The sequence below is a fragment of the Mus caroli genome, chromosome 12, assembly GCF_900094665.2.
Source record: "Mus caroli chromosome 12, CAROLI_EIJ_v1.1, whole genome shotgun sequence".
NCBI classification, from domain to species: domain Eukaryota; kingdom Metazoa; phylum Chordata; class Mammalia; order Rodentia; family Muridae; genus Mus; species Mus caroli.
This window is the reverse complement of record NC_034581.1, coordinates 41,687,985-41,702,923: the sequence shown is the minus strand read 5'-3', so window position 1 is coordinate 41,702,923 and position 14,939 is coordinate 41,687,985. Positions and strand designations below refer to the sequence as shown.

The 14,939-nt window shown below is 38.6% G+C and overlaps 2 pseudogenes across 1 annotated transcript; both read right to left on the bottom strand.

Annotated features, from left to right (window-relative positions):
- Window positions 1–1,203: 1,203 nt before the first annotated feature.
- LOC110307449 lies at window positions 1,204–1,597 on the bottom strand (annotated as a pseudogene). The gene has a single exon (XR_002379391.1). The product of XR_002379391.1 is annotated as a 40S ribosomal protein SA pseudogene (transcript).
- A 1,774-nt stretch (window positions 1,598–3,371) lies between these two features.
- Window positions 3,372–3,496, bottom strand: LOC115032879 (annotated as a pseudogene).
- Between the last annotated feature and the right edge of the window lie 11,443 nt (window positions 3,497–14,939).

The window sequence follows — 14,939 nt, the reverse complement described above, 5'->3', positions numbered from 1 at the left end:
GCATACACTAGCAAGATTTTGCTGAAAGGACCCAGATATAGCTGTCTCTTGTGAGACAATGCCGGGGCCTAGCAAACACAGAAGTGGATGCTCAGAGTCAGCTATTGAATGGATCACAGGGCCCCCAATGGAGGAGCTAGAGAAAGCATCCAAGGAACTAAAGGGAACTGCAACCCTATAGGTGAAACAACAATATGAACTACCCAGTACCCCGGAGCTCTTGTCTCTAGCTGCATATGTATCAAAAGATGGCCTAGTCAGCCATCACTGGAAAGAGAGGCCCATTGGACTTGCAAACTTTATATGCCCCAGTACAGGGGAAGCCAGGGCCAAAAAGTGGGATTGGGTGGGGAGGGGAGGGGGGGTGTATTGGGGACTTTTTCGATAGCATTGGAAATGTAAATGAAAATACCTAATAAAAAATCCATTGTGATGAATTGTCTAATTATGTAATTATGCAATGAGGGTGTTGAGAGTGTATCATTCTTGTTCATGATCTTAAGGACAGAACATTCAGCCTCTAATCATTCATTATGAAACTTACCTGTCCATTTTCATATTTTTCCTTATCATGTGAAGAAAATACCTTATAATTCCCTTACTCATTTTGTGATTTTTATTAGCATATATTTACAGTAAATTTCAATATTCCTTCACTGTAAAGATGTCAACGATATATGTTTCCCCTAGAAACTTTGGCTCTGCCCTTACATTCATTTAGCTCCCCTTTAAAAAACTTCAGTTGAGTCTTACTCATTGATATATGGAGCATTCAGAAGAATCTCGTGTGATTGTTTCTGTTCCTTGTATTTCCAGTTTTATTATATTGCTGTCCAAGCAGACATCTTGCTTCGTTTCATTACATTGAACTTTAAGTTTCTTTTTGACCCAGTGTTCTGCCTTGAAGATATTTCTATGTGCTCTCCCATAAATGAAATGTACGTGGCAGTTGTAAGGCAGATGGCTGCTGTGATCATATAAAGGAATTAGAGAAGTTATTTGTAAGTGTGGGCTCTAACTTTAGCTTTGTGAACTTCATTTAAGCTAATCCTCAGAATTTCATGCAATCTCTTAAAGATTCCTTTTACTGTTCACTGGGAACATACAGTATTTCTGATGTGGGATCTTGTTGGGTGGACTGCAGCAGTTTCTGTAGTTCTTTTTTATTTTTCCAGCTTTTAGCAACTTTATTCTCCTTCCATCTTTTTTCCCTTTGCTCAGGCGTCTGCACAGCAGCTCAGGACCACTCAGTGGTGGCTCCAACCCACTCAGTGGCCTGCGCTGTGGGAGCTGCTGACCAATCCTCAGTGGCTGGTTGTGCACTCCAGTCTTCCGTGGGGAACTGCTGGATGGGCACAGAGGGAACCTGCACACCCTCAGACCAGTCGGCCACCTCAGGCTGAGCAGCAGTGAACTCAGGAGCTGGTGCTGTCCATTCACCCTGGAATTCCACATTGGTCACAGCCTTCTCGGCAGCAGCCTGCTCCTCCTTCTCAATCTCCTCTGGGTCTCTGTAGAAGTAAAAATCAGGCACGACCTCCCAGGGGTGCTCACAGGAGATAGTACCTCGCATGTGGAGTACTTCCCTGGCCAGCATCTCATGAACCTGTTCCTGGGACTCAAGAATATAGTGTCTGCTATGTTTCTTGGGTGGATTTCTCTGTATGTTTCTTATCCTAAGGGGACCTTATTCTAAGGTCTTTTCTTTCTTCTTCTTCTTCTTCTTCTTCTTCTTCTTCTTCTTCTTCTTCTTCTTCTTCTTCTTCTTCTTCTTCTTCTTCTTCTCCTTCTCCTTCTCCTTCTCCTTCTCCTTCTCCTTCTCCTTCTCCTTCTCCTTCTCCTTCTCCTTCTCCTTCTCCTTCTCCTTCTTGAGAAAAGTAGGAAAGTAAAGTGTGCTTAAAATATATGTTATTATTTTTTAAATCAATAAATTTCTCAACTTTATTTCTAGTAATTTTAAAAAACTTCTTATTGGTTCATTGTGAATTTAATATTATGCACCTCAAATCCCACTAATCTCCCCATCCCCTCATACCTGCCCTCCACCCTTGAAACCACCCTAACAGAGGAAAAAAGCTCATTGTTGAAGCTGTAGTTTGTCACAGAGTGTCCCACAGTACATATGTATATATACATATATAATTTTGTCTATACTTTTTTGTCTGAAAATGTTTGTAGCAATAACTTGTTGGTCTGGTAAGATGTCTCTGTCTTCTGATACTCTATCAATATTGGAACCTCACTGAAACTCCTGGGATTCCTCTCAGTTATCCTCCTATTGTCCTGTGTCATGGGGATCCTGTAGCTTTAGATCTGTACACCTGGCCCCTTCATGCACTCTAGCAGCTTCTCTATGAGATAGATTTTGGGGTGGATGAATTCAAGGCCCAAAATATTGGCCTTGGAGGTATCTGAGCTGTTTAGCACCACTCCTGCCTGCTGTACATGATGAAGCATGAGGGAGATATCTGTCCATTGCCCATGTCATCACATGGCAGACAAGTAGCAGACACATAGTAGGCCAGCTTTCACATGATGACACCCTCAGAGCCAGAACTCCCATGACCCTGCCATCAGGTTAGGCTCTACGTCTCCTCTTTACAGTACTACAGCTGATGAAGGACAGGAAGAGCTTTCTTGCTCTTTTGACCTCAGAGACAGTTCTCCTCCCTGCTACAGGTAGCAAGAAGCAAGGGAGTAAGGAAGTTATCTCCCTCTTGTTGATGGCAGCATGGAAGATTAGTGACTGTTAGTTCTCACACTTTCATATCCTTAAAGCTGGATCACAAAGTTTCCACAATGGGCAGGGCCTGTCTCCTGAGTCCCCCTGATAGCTACATGCCCCAAGAATCAGCTCTCAAATGATGCCCAGATGAGGGGTAGATCCAGTTTTGTACAGTTCTCATACCTTGACATTTCTCAGGCACCAGCCTAGCCCAGGGACATCTACTTGGAGTTTAGTGGTAACATACCCTGCAGGGTCATGGACCCAGACATGGTCCCAGGTGGTATCAGCTGGTATTTACATCAGACTATTTCTTACTACCCTTAAGTCTCTGGCCCTAGCACTCTACATCAAGCCCACATCCTTTAGTTTCTAATTTTCTTCCATTTGTCTATCACTTATTTGCTCCTCTTAGTGCCATCCAGAGATTACTAGGTGTTTGGGATCATCTCAGTAGTGGTCTCAGGAGTGCCATGTCCCACTCATGCATTATGGCTCCTGGCAGGGGTCATCTTTGCATGCTCTGCTTCCCCAGTCCCCTACTCAGGTCTGCACTGTGCCAGACTGCTGGGCATCTCAGGCTAGTTTCTATTCTGAGCTCCTAAGTGGCTGCCAGTTGGCCCATGTTCCCAAGTAGAGTTCCTCTAGTGTCTGACTTTTTCTGTCAGACATTCACAGGTGAAAACATTGAGTGTAGATAAAGCTTCTCTCCTCTCTGCTGCCTACTGACACACATGTGACACAATAGCCACAGCTGCCTCTAGTGGCAGGTCTTTTTTTAACACTCCTTTACTGTTTTTTTTTTTGTTGTTGTTGTTTTTTAACATGAAGTAAATGGTAGGATTTATTAAATATCAAACCCAGTATATTGCTAGTAGTCAATTTCACTATCATTTTTATTTCTCCTTTGACCTCTAACTCATTCTTGGATACTAAGTAATCTGCTATTACTTAGTAGATGCCTCAAAATATTGAATCTAGTTGTGTTTAACTCTCTGCTGCCAAATAATCTAAATCTTGAACCACTGTCAGCAGTACACCAAAGGTGTGCACCTGAGACCTTGCCTATGATATTTTCTGCTGTGATTCTCTATTTTATACATTTTGTTTGTGGTCTTGAATTCTGTAACAGCTTTATTTCCTCAATACTTTCACTTCACCCAAAGCTTCTCTTTATCTCATTATTCTACCTTTAAGTGCTTCAAGGCTGATTCACAAGCACCCTAGTCTCTTGGACTCTTCCTTCCAGTGGGATACACCACTAGCCATTTCTGTTATCTCCTTTGGGTCTGCACTTCATTCTGGAGAGACAATCAATACCTAACTTGGCTGCTTTAAAAAAAATTTTAAACTCAGTATAATTATTTTATGTATGTTACCTCATAGGAAATCTGTTTGGACTTGTTTTGATTTTAATCCCATTCACTTTAATTTTCTCAAATCTTTCATAGATTAGTAGATTCTCTTAATCATTCTGGATTCATTTTTATGGTTTATAAAGTTGATTTCATTTTATTATTAAGTCTAAAAGTTGTCCCTTTTCCCAAGTCATAGTATTTGGGACATTTCATAAATGCCTATGCTCAATGAGGTGTCTCCACTCAAACTGGGCCATAATTCTGGCACATGTCAGTCCTTGCACAGACCAGTTAGCATAATTTTTCTGTTCTCAGTCTCCTAGAAATGACCCTCTGCTAGGTTTTTCAAAGTCCATGTCCAATCTTTCCCCCAAGGGCTGAAGGCTCTCAAGAAAACTTCTGGGGCAGCTTCTCTGCATAGCAAACTCATTGTTTACATGCCAAAGACAGAACACTTAGTATCTATCTTCTTTGTTAAGGACCCTTTTGAGATCTCATTTCCTTTTTCCCCACTGTGTCCTAGAGTGAAAAGAGCTATAGTGTATTGCCCACCACAGGGGCTTTATTATCCTCAAGATGTGTCTGTTCTGATGTCTCAAAATAATTGTCTTATACATTTGATCCATGTTTTATAGTTACCTATATCGGAAAGATTATAAAGTTCAGAGTTAGTTAACTTCAGTTAATGGAAGCAGAAGTCTTCTTAAATACTTGAGAATCGACTACATATAACATTGCTAATAATTACCAAGCATATAAAAATGCAAATTCTCACTAATTCAAGAAAGGGTAAAATTGTGTGTGTGTGTGTGTGTATAATGAAAAACAATATGCAATGACTTTTCTTACTTTCTAAAATATACAAAGATCTTTCTCCATGATATTCTAAACAGACTATTCTTATGGACTTAAAATTATCTCATATACTCACACATGAATGGTTCTAGTGTTATTCTTTGCTTTATAACCCCGTATTTTGTGAATATAACAGTTTACCTTTATAAATTTCTTGTGATTATTTATATATTTTATACTGAAATATTTCCATTTTTATTCCTATGTATCTAGAGTGACTACAGTACCATCATGTGAATATAAGTGTGAAACTACTTCATATAAGTCAAAGGCCTTAGATAATACTATTTTAAGTGGAAAATATGTATAAAAGTTATTTCTAGGCAGGAAATTTGTGTGCATGTAAAAAGAACAAGTCTATTTTAGGAGATAGTGACTCAACATCTTTTGCTAGAGAAGAAATTCATTAGAATGACACACAGGCATAATGAGTTTAGATTCTTAATCTTAATACCTTATTATGAGTACCAGTTTATAAAATATAAATCCCTAAATAATATTACCAATTGACATAAGCAATTCATCTTCTAAGGATATTATTTACATAAACATAGGTACTATTATGAATTCTCACAGTAAGTTCATAAGAATATATTCACTGATTAAAACAAAGGTCCATGAATTTTGTTCATAATACTTGCAATTCAATTTTATTAGGGAGGATGACAGTAATGAGCTTCAGCAATTGTTCTGTACAAGACACAATAAAGAGTCCACTATCCTGCCAATATTCATGTCCATGCTAATGTCAAACAACTTATTGCCAGCTACAAAGGTATAAATATAGAATGTTCAGCAGAGTAGCAACTCTGTTCTTAGAAACCCTTTGTGGATTTTTACTTGTGCCTATAAGAGACGATTTTATATGATATGTGAAACAGAGAGAAAAATGGTTTGTCTGAAAGGAAGAAAGCGGACTTTACATTCACCTGAGATCCACTAGGTACATGTTCCAGTTGATTTTCTTAGCTGCGGTTAAGCAACAAAATATAAACAAGTGGCAGCTCCATTGCTTCATGCTCCTCATTCTTAGAATAGTTATAGTTGATGCTTTTACCAAGGCAATCAAAGCAACCTCCAGGAACAAATTAGTCGGTTTCTAATGCATAGTCTGACTAGTGAGGCCCATTTAATCACAATTTATCATCAAGACCATGGACGGTACCCTCCCCAGTATATTCAGTGGAATACATAAAATATCCCTCTCTCCTACCTTGTAAAAACAAAAGGTTGTTCTATTTAAGAAGCTGCTTTAGATTTATGTTTTACTATAGTCAGTTTGAGGACTTTTCCATATGAGATGACCAGGAAATAATGACATTATAAGATGATTTCATCTATTTTTGTACCTTTGGAGAATAGGAAGTCTGACCCAAATAGTAACACTGGCTTTTTCTTTTTCTTTCTTTTTAAAAAATATATAGCTGTCTCTTGTGACACTATGCTGGGGCCTAGCAAACACAGAAGTGGATGCTCACAGTCAGCTATTGGATGGATCACAGGGCTCCCAATGGAAGAGCTAGAGAAAGTACCCAAGGAGCTAAAGGGATCTGCAACCCTATAGNTGGAACAACATTATGAACTAACCAGTACCNCGGAGCTCTTGNCTCTAGCTGCATATGTATCAAAAGATGGCCTAGTNNGCCATCACTGGAAAGAGAGGCCCATTGGACATGCAAACTTTATATGTCCCAGTACAGGGGAACACCAGGGCCAAAAAAATGGGAATGGGTGGATAGGGAAGTGGAGGGGAGGGTATGGGGGACTTTTGGGGTAATATTGGAAAATTAACTGAGGAAAATACATAATAAAAAATATTTTAAAAATATGTTTTTTAATCTTATTTTTATTTATTCACTTTACATTTTGCTCACTGACCCTCCTTCCCATCATTCCTTCCTCACCTTACCCTCCCCTTGTCCTCTGAGAGGGTGGAAGACCCCCTGAGTACTCCCACATTGACACCTCAAGTCTCTGTGGGGCTAGGTGGATCCTATTCCACTGAGGTGAGACAAGGCAGCTCAGGTAGAAAAATATATACCATTGACATGCAGCAGCTTTTGGGCTCCAGTTTTTCGGGACCTCATGTAGACCAAGCTGTGTATCTGCTACATCTGTGAAGGAAGATAAGCGAGTGGCAACTAAGTCCAGCTTGTGTATGCTCTTTGCTTGGTTTTGCAGTCTATGAAATCCCCAAGGGTCTAGATTAGTTGACTCGGTTGATCTTTTCATAGAGTTCCTATCTCCTTTGAGGCCTGCAATCCTTCCCACAACTCTTACAGAAGAGTCCTCAAGCTCCACCCACTGTTTGGGTGTGGGTCTCTGCATCCCTCTGAATCAGCAGCTGAGCGGAGCCTCTCAATGAACAGTCATGCTACATTCCTATCTGCAAGCATAATCCCCAGTACAGGGGAATGCCAGGGCCAGGAAGCAAGAGTGGGTGGGTTGGGGAGCAGGGCGGGGGAGAGTATAGAGGCTTTTGGGGATAGCATTTGAAATGTAAAGGAAGAAAATGCCTAATAAAAACAAATGAAAAAGAAAAACATAATGCCAGGGATTGGTGCTTGCCCATGAGATGTATCTCAGGTTAGTCTCGGTTATTGGTTGGCCATTCCCTCAGTCTATGCTTCATCCACCAGTCCTGCATTTCTTGAGATAGGATAAATATTGAGTCAAAGTTTTGTGGGTAGGTTGGTGTCCCTATGGTTCCACTGGGGCTCCTGCCTAGTTGCAGGAGTTGGCCTCTTCAATTCCATATCCCCACTGCTAGGCATCTCAGATAAGGTCACCCCCATTGATTCTTGGGAGTCTGCCTTTTCCCATGTCTCTGTATCTTCTTAGAGATGTCTTTCACCTCCCTACCCCAGTAAGTTGCAGATTTCCATTCATTCTCATGCCCATCTGTCCATCTTTCCTATCCCTTACCATATGTGATCCTGAACTCTCCTCCATTCCTCTCCCTGTCCCATCTCCCACCCAGTACCTTCCCTGCATGTGTCTCCCATGACTATTTTATTCTCTCTTCTGAAGAGATTCACGAATCCTTGCTTGGGCCTTCCTTCTTGTCTAGCTTCTTTAGGTCTGTGTAGTGTAGTATGGTTATCCTGTACTTTATGACTAATATCCACTTATAAATGAGGATATACAATAAGTGTCTTTTGGGTTTGGGTAACATCACTCAGGATGATATTCTCAAACTCCACCCATTTGCCTACAAAATTCAAGGTGACTTTTTAAAATGTAAATGTACCACATTTTATTTATCCATTCTTCAGAAGAGGGACATCTAGGTTGTTCCCAGTTTCTGGGTGGGTGGTATTATGAATGAAGCTGCTATGAACATTATTAAACAAGTGTCTTTGTGGGATGGTGGAGCCTCTTTGGGATGTATTTCCAGGAGCGGCATGTCTGGGTCTTGAGAAAGAACTATTTCTAGTTTTCTGAAAAACAAGAAAGTTGACTTCAAAAGTGGTTGCAGCAAGCCAATAGCCAACTTTAAACAAAATAGAGAAAAACTTAAAATAATTCCACTAAAATCAGGGACCAGAGAAGGCAGCTTACTCTCTCCCCCTCAATTAAATATAGTATTTAACATTCTAGCCAAAGCAATAAGATAGCTAAAGAAAATCAAGTGGTTACAAACTGGAGAGGAAGAAGTCAATGTATCTTTATTTGTGAATGATTTGATAGTATACATAAGTGACCCCAAAAATTCTACCAGAGAATTTCTACAGCTGATAAACAGCTTCAGCAACGTGGCTGGATACAAAATTAACTGAAAGAAATCAGTAGCCCTCCTTTATACAAATCTGAGAAAGAAATTAGGGAAGCAACACCCTTTACAATAGGCATGATAATATAAAATATCTTGGTGTAAATCTAACCAAGCTACTGAAAGACCTATATGGCAAGAACTTCAAGTTACTGAAGAAATAAATTGAAGAAGATGTTAGAAGATGGATAGATTGGTAGGATTGACACCATGTAAGAAGCTATTTACCAAAAGCACTTTACTAATTCAATGCAATTACTATCAAAATTCCAACACAGTTCTTTTCAGAGTAATTTTCAACTTAACATGGATAAAACAGAAAAACCAGGATAGAAGAAATGATCTGTAATAGAAAAAGTTATCACCACCCTTGAATTCAAGCTATACCTCAGAGCAATAGAAAAAAAACTGCATGGTACAGGTATAGGAACAGATATGTTGATTAATGGAATCTAATTGAAGAGTATGTGTTGCAGGATTTTCCCAGTCCAAACACATTAGGGCAGTGGGAGGCTTGATTGGACAGGAGGAGGCAGGCAGAGTGAGAAGTGGGGGGGGGGGGGGGGGGGGGGANGGGAGGAGGGAAGGAGGGAAGGAGGGAGGGACAGGGAGAGAGAGAGAGAGGGAGAGGGAGATTGGAGAAGGAGAGTGAGAACCAGAATGGAGGCTGATGTGGTGTTTACATAATGTTAGAATAATTGGGTTAAAGCTGTATCATTATTATTTCGCTCTGAAATTATTGTATTGGCATTTTGTAAATTATGTTATTATTGATGCATAAATCTAATTGACTAATTAAGCATTAAGAGTCTTGATTCTACTGGGTAATTAGGTGTTGAGATAGCAAACCATGGGTGCGGGTGCGTGGGGCATTGCAAGAGGAACTCTGGGGCCCCCGTCAGAGAGATGGCCTGATGGGAGCCATGTGGCTTAGCAGGGCTGGTGAGTTGGTAGGCTGAGAGCCCAAGCGAGTGGGATCACCTGGCGCAGGGGTTAGCTCTAGATATTTCCTGCAACAAGTATGAAACAAATCCAAACGCCTATAGACGCTTGATTTTTGACAAAGAAGACAAAACCAAACAATGGAAAACAGAAAACATTTTTAACAAATGGTGCTGGTCTACATGGGTGTCTGCATGTAGAAGAATACAAATAGGTTGATATCTATTACCCTATTAAAAAAAAAAACTCAAGTCCAAGCGGGTCAAATCATCAGCATAAAACTGGATATATTAAACCTAATAGAAGAGAAAGCATGAAATAGCCTTGAATGCATTGGTACAGGAGACAACTTCGTGAACGCAAAGCCAATAGCACTGGCATCTTAATCAGGTGGTACTAGCTACAACTGTTATACTGATCACCAAATTAAAAGGATGGGTTCTATTTTCCAGCATTGGAATATACTGTTTTCCTATCACAGTTTACAGACATCATTGGAAGCTGAAGCTTTCCAAGCATATCCAATTTTCCTGCAATCTCATTCTTCCTTCACTTAATCAGCATCATTACAAGGGAAGATGCTGCATCATGGTTAAGATAAAAGCTTCTCAAGGTGCCTGACTGCTTGCCTACTTTGAATCTCATCTATTATTTATTGGAATATTATTTGAACAAGCTTTTGACCTCTGCATTTTAATTATTTCCTACTTATAATAAGGATATTAATGCAACCCATCTTACATGATTGTCTTAAGGATAAACAAAATAAGTATATAAAACAAGCAAGATAGTTATAACAATAGTGAACACCAGACAGATTAATTAGTCATGTCATTAATTAAATGCACACTCTGGGCAAAACATTCTACAAAATAGCACACTCAACAACAGTTCTCATTTTAACAGATTAATGGTCTAGTGAAGGAGAAATCAAGTAATATAAAAAATAAACAAGAAACTTATATAGTATGGTGGTAAGTGATTTTTCTAGGAGAAAAGTTTGCATATAATAGGAAGTGTGAATAGATGAATACTTTTGATCCAATGCCTCAGAGGGTGGATTCTTGCAGTCAGGTCATTCCTGTCTTGAGGAACAGTTTCTGAGATATATATTATAAGCAAGTAAGCAAACAACTTTAACTTGACAAGAAAGAGCTATTTAACTTGTATGGAAATCAGCAGTGACCATTTAATTTTAATTTGGCAAGTAGCAAAATGTCTCATACATGGTCGCCATTAACAGATTTGTTCCATGAAAGGAAGCAAAAAAACAACACAAAAATTCCAACAGAGCCAAGTTGAAACCAGAATATCTACTTAATTTTAATCAGAAATATTATTTTTTTCTTAATCAGAACAGTACTTAAGACTTCTAGTAGTCTATAATAATCAGGGGGTTGATTGATGCAGATGAAATCAGAGAATAGAGAAATAGGGAAACTTAACTGAGAATATTTTGCTAAGCAAATAATAAAACAAAATGCAGCCTGCAAATTATTCCTCTCTTTGTCTTAGTCACTATTGTTCTTATGAGAATGGTGCCCTTCTTGCATAAAATACACATGAGAACTTCTAGGAGTATCCTTTCTGCCTATACCATCTGAAAATGAGAAATAGAGTTAGTTTCTTCACTTTCCCCTAAAAGAATCATGGTGTAGTTCTTTTTGTTAATTAGATATTTTCTTGATTTGCATTTCAAATGTTATTCCCTTTCCTAGTTTCCCCTCGGAAAATTCCCTCCTCCCCCTGCTCACCAACCCACCCACTCCTGCTTCTTGGCCCTGGCATTCCCCTGTACCGGGGCATAGAACATTCACCAGGCCAAGGGCCTCTCCTTCCATTGATGACCAACTAGGCCATCCCGTGCTACATATGCAGCTAGAGCCTTGAGTCCCTCCATGTGTTTTCTTTGATTGGTGTTTTAGTCCCAGGGAGCTCTGGGGTTACTGGTTAGTTCATATTGTTGTTCCTCCTCTGGGGCTGCAAAACCCTTTAGCTCCTTGGGTACTTTCTCTAGCTCCTTCATTGGGGACCCTGTGCTCCATCCAATGGATGATTGTGAGCATCCACTTCTGAATTAGTCAGGCACTGGCAGAGCCTCTCAGGAGACAGATATATCAGACTCCTGTCAGCAAGCTCATTGGCATCTGCAAGTGTCTGGGTTTGATGGTTGTTTATGTAGTGGATCCCCAAGTGGGGCAGTTTCTGGACAGTCATTCCTTCAGTCTCTTTGTCTCTGTAGCTCTTTCCATGGGAATTTTGTCAAGGATCAAGAAGGATCAAATTATCCATATTTTGGTCTTCCTAGATTTCTAACATACACAATACAACATCATCCCTTTCATGGCCTGAGCAAATAAACATACAACTCAGTCCTGAGAAGAGATGAGAAATCTGTTCTGAAATAATAACCTCAGTTTTATAAGCCTTGGAAGCTTATTATTTCCTCATAGTTGGGCAGAATTTTGGTTTGTTTGTTTGTTTGTTTGTTTTATAGAAAAGTATACACCATGAATTTCTCATAAAGCCATGCTTAATGAATATCCTTTATGTGCCATAGAATGTTTTAGGAAATGGTTTATTGTCCAATAAAGAAACTTATGATGTCAAATTTTCAAAAAAATTTAAAAATTTAGCTTGTATAATTAAGCTAGAATACAACCACATGTTTCTTTAAAATGTCTTCAAACTTTGCTAACGAACTTGTATAGTAAGATACATTCAAAACCCATTTGACTAATCTGGAACCAAATGGAAAGTATCTAACCCTGAAATGGCTAGTATATTTTAAGAGATTAGCATTGTAAGAAAATGAATGTAGTAAATGCACAAGATTGGAAACTAAAAGTTCTGTCATGGTTCTGAGGTCACTTTGTCCTTATATATTTTTTTAGGATAAATTTTTAACAGAGTAAAACACAGGAAACTAGCATACTATATGAAGGGCACTGAAACCTTCCTCAGAAAATTGTCACCTGTAAAATCAAATAATCCTTACAGCAAATTAATAAACACAGATAAATAGGTTTTTAACACCTCATTAAGGAAATTTCTCTTTGTAACAGTTGGAGACCATTCCGGAGAACCACAACCAATCAAAATGCAGAGTTATGCAACCCAATCCCAACTACAACACATTCCCATGTCTCAGGGAATATTACAGAAGGGGAGAAAGATTATAAGAGTCAGATGAACAGGGAATTTGCTGTGGCATTGTATATTCTAGTATAAGTCAGAAGTCAAATGAACATGTCTGCTCAAACAAGACATCAACATAACTACCCAAACATGAAAGAACAAGGGCAGCACCAATGGATATGCCAAACTGGATGGAACAATGTCCACAAGCCCTCTTCCCTGCACAAAGAACTAGAGGCAACTGAGGAAAGCTGGTGGTGATCTTTCCCAGGGAAGAGCACACCAGTTGGTGGTTCAGTAACTCAGCCTAGAAAACAGACATTGTATTAATGGAGCAGGTTTTTATTAGGAATATCATATATCTACATATACATGAACACATGCAATAACACTTTTTGAATAAAGAGGGCATGAGTTTGAAGGAAAGTGGGGAGTGTTATATGGGAGGTTTTGGAGAAAAGATAGCAAAGAAAGAAATGAAATTATAATGTCAAAAATAAAAATAAAATATAAATAGTAATTAAAAACAGAAATGAAGATGTTGATTAGGCATGCAGTCATTTTATGGACTATCTATAAATGTCTATTGAAGTTCTTAAGATAAAATGCAATGAAATACACACAAATAGCAATGGTATAAGAGGGACATTATGCAACAATAAAAAAAAAAACTTTCTCTTCATTAAAGGCAGCATTGCCATGCATGGATAGCATCATTAGCTGTTAAGCTTCAGGATTTTTAATAAGGAATCAAAGACAAAATGAGAATGATTTAGAATCTATTATTCAGGAGGCAAGAAATTGGAATGATAATCATACCAAATGAACCAAAAATAGGGGAATAAAAAAGGGTATTTAAAACTAAGCCAGAATAAAATGTACAAGTTTAAGCTAGAGCAAGCTAATTCCTCACCCCAAATGCCTCAGCATAAAAAGTAGACACACAATTCTAAACCCAGCTTACAAAAACCACAACTAGACACTGGTTACATGAGTACTATAGAAGTGATATATTAACTATTGTAAGATCTAAAATAAACACATTTCTTCAGCTAAGAAGTCTACAAAATACAGTACAAGTGGATATTTTTCCACTGAAAACCAAAAGGAGTAATCACATCTGTTTATCTATCTGCCTGCTTCCTTATTAACCTTTACCTATCTACTGATTCATTCTAGTAATTTTTCTTTGTGTGCAGTGATTTATGCCCATGATGCAAAAGAAATGCCCACAAACTCTGAAATCCTTCACATCTTAGAGAATAAATGCACTTGCAGAAATTCTCTGTGGGTCTGTGCTGTAAGGGGCTTGACTGCTTTGTTCCTGTGCAGTACACAGGAAGTAAATCAAATGCTTCAAGTACTGGACGTTAATAATAACCCCATCCTCAAAGGAGGATTCCACTCCTAATGGAAAGATTATTCTCGAAAGCTCATCAGCAGTGCTGCCTCAAGGTGACTCACTCTCCCACCTGAACCTGCAGCAATTTCTTCCTCCACTGCTCTTGCCAGACATTAGCTGTTGCCATCCTCCACAAAGGGACATTAATAGTCTTGAAGGCAATATGCTGTTTTTGTTCTTGCTTCCTTGTCCCCTCCCCTGGAACTCATTAACTTAGATCTGCCCTTTAGGAGTATAGCTAGTAATCATCTAATGGGAGGTAGAAAAAAAAGGGATTTAAAGTACATTGTTAAAAGCCAAGATAACTCATTATGAATGGCCAGTAATTTAGTCATTCCAATTTCCTTACTATTGATGATTGTTGATGTCGTTTTCCAATGTATCTTAATTTCTTCAGATTTAAAGAGCAATTATGATTACTTTTTGGTGCTTTGAAATGTAAATCCTCTTGTTTTTCAAATGTGAATTTGAAATGTTAAGAAACTTCATACATAAGGTTAACAAGGATGTTATATATAACCCATTGAGAAAGGACGTTACCCTCTTGTCCTTGTAATAGTTTAACATGGTGCTCATCAGCATTTGAAAAAAAAGACTATTGTGTTTGTTTCCTATAATTCATAATTCATAATATTGGTTAAATTAAAATCCATAACACATTAACCCAAATAAGTATTATCTGGAATTGGATATCAAATTCGTCAAGTAAAGCACTCTGTCATATATATATATATATATATATATATA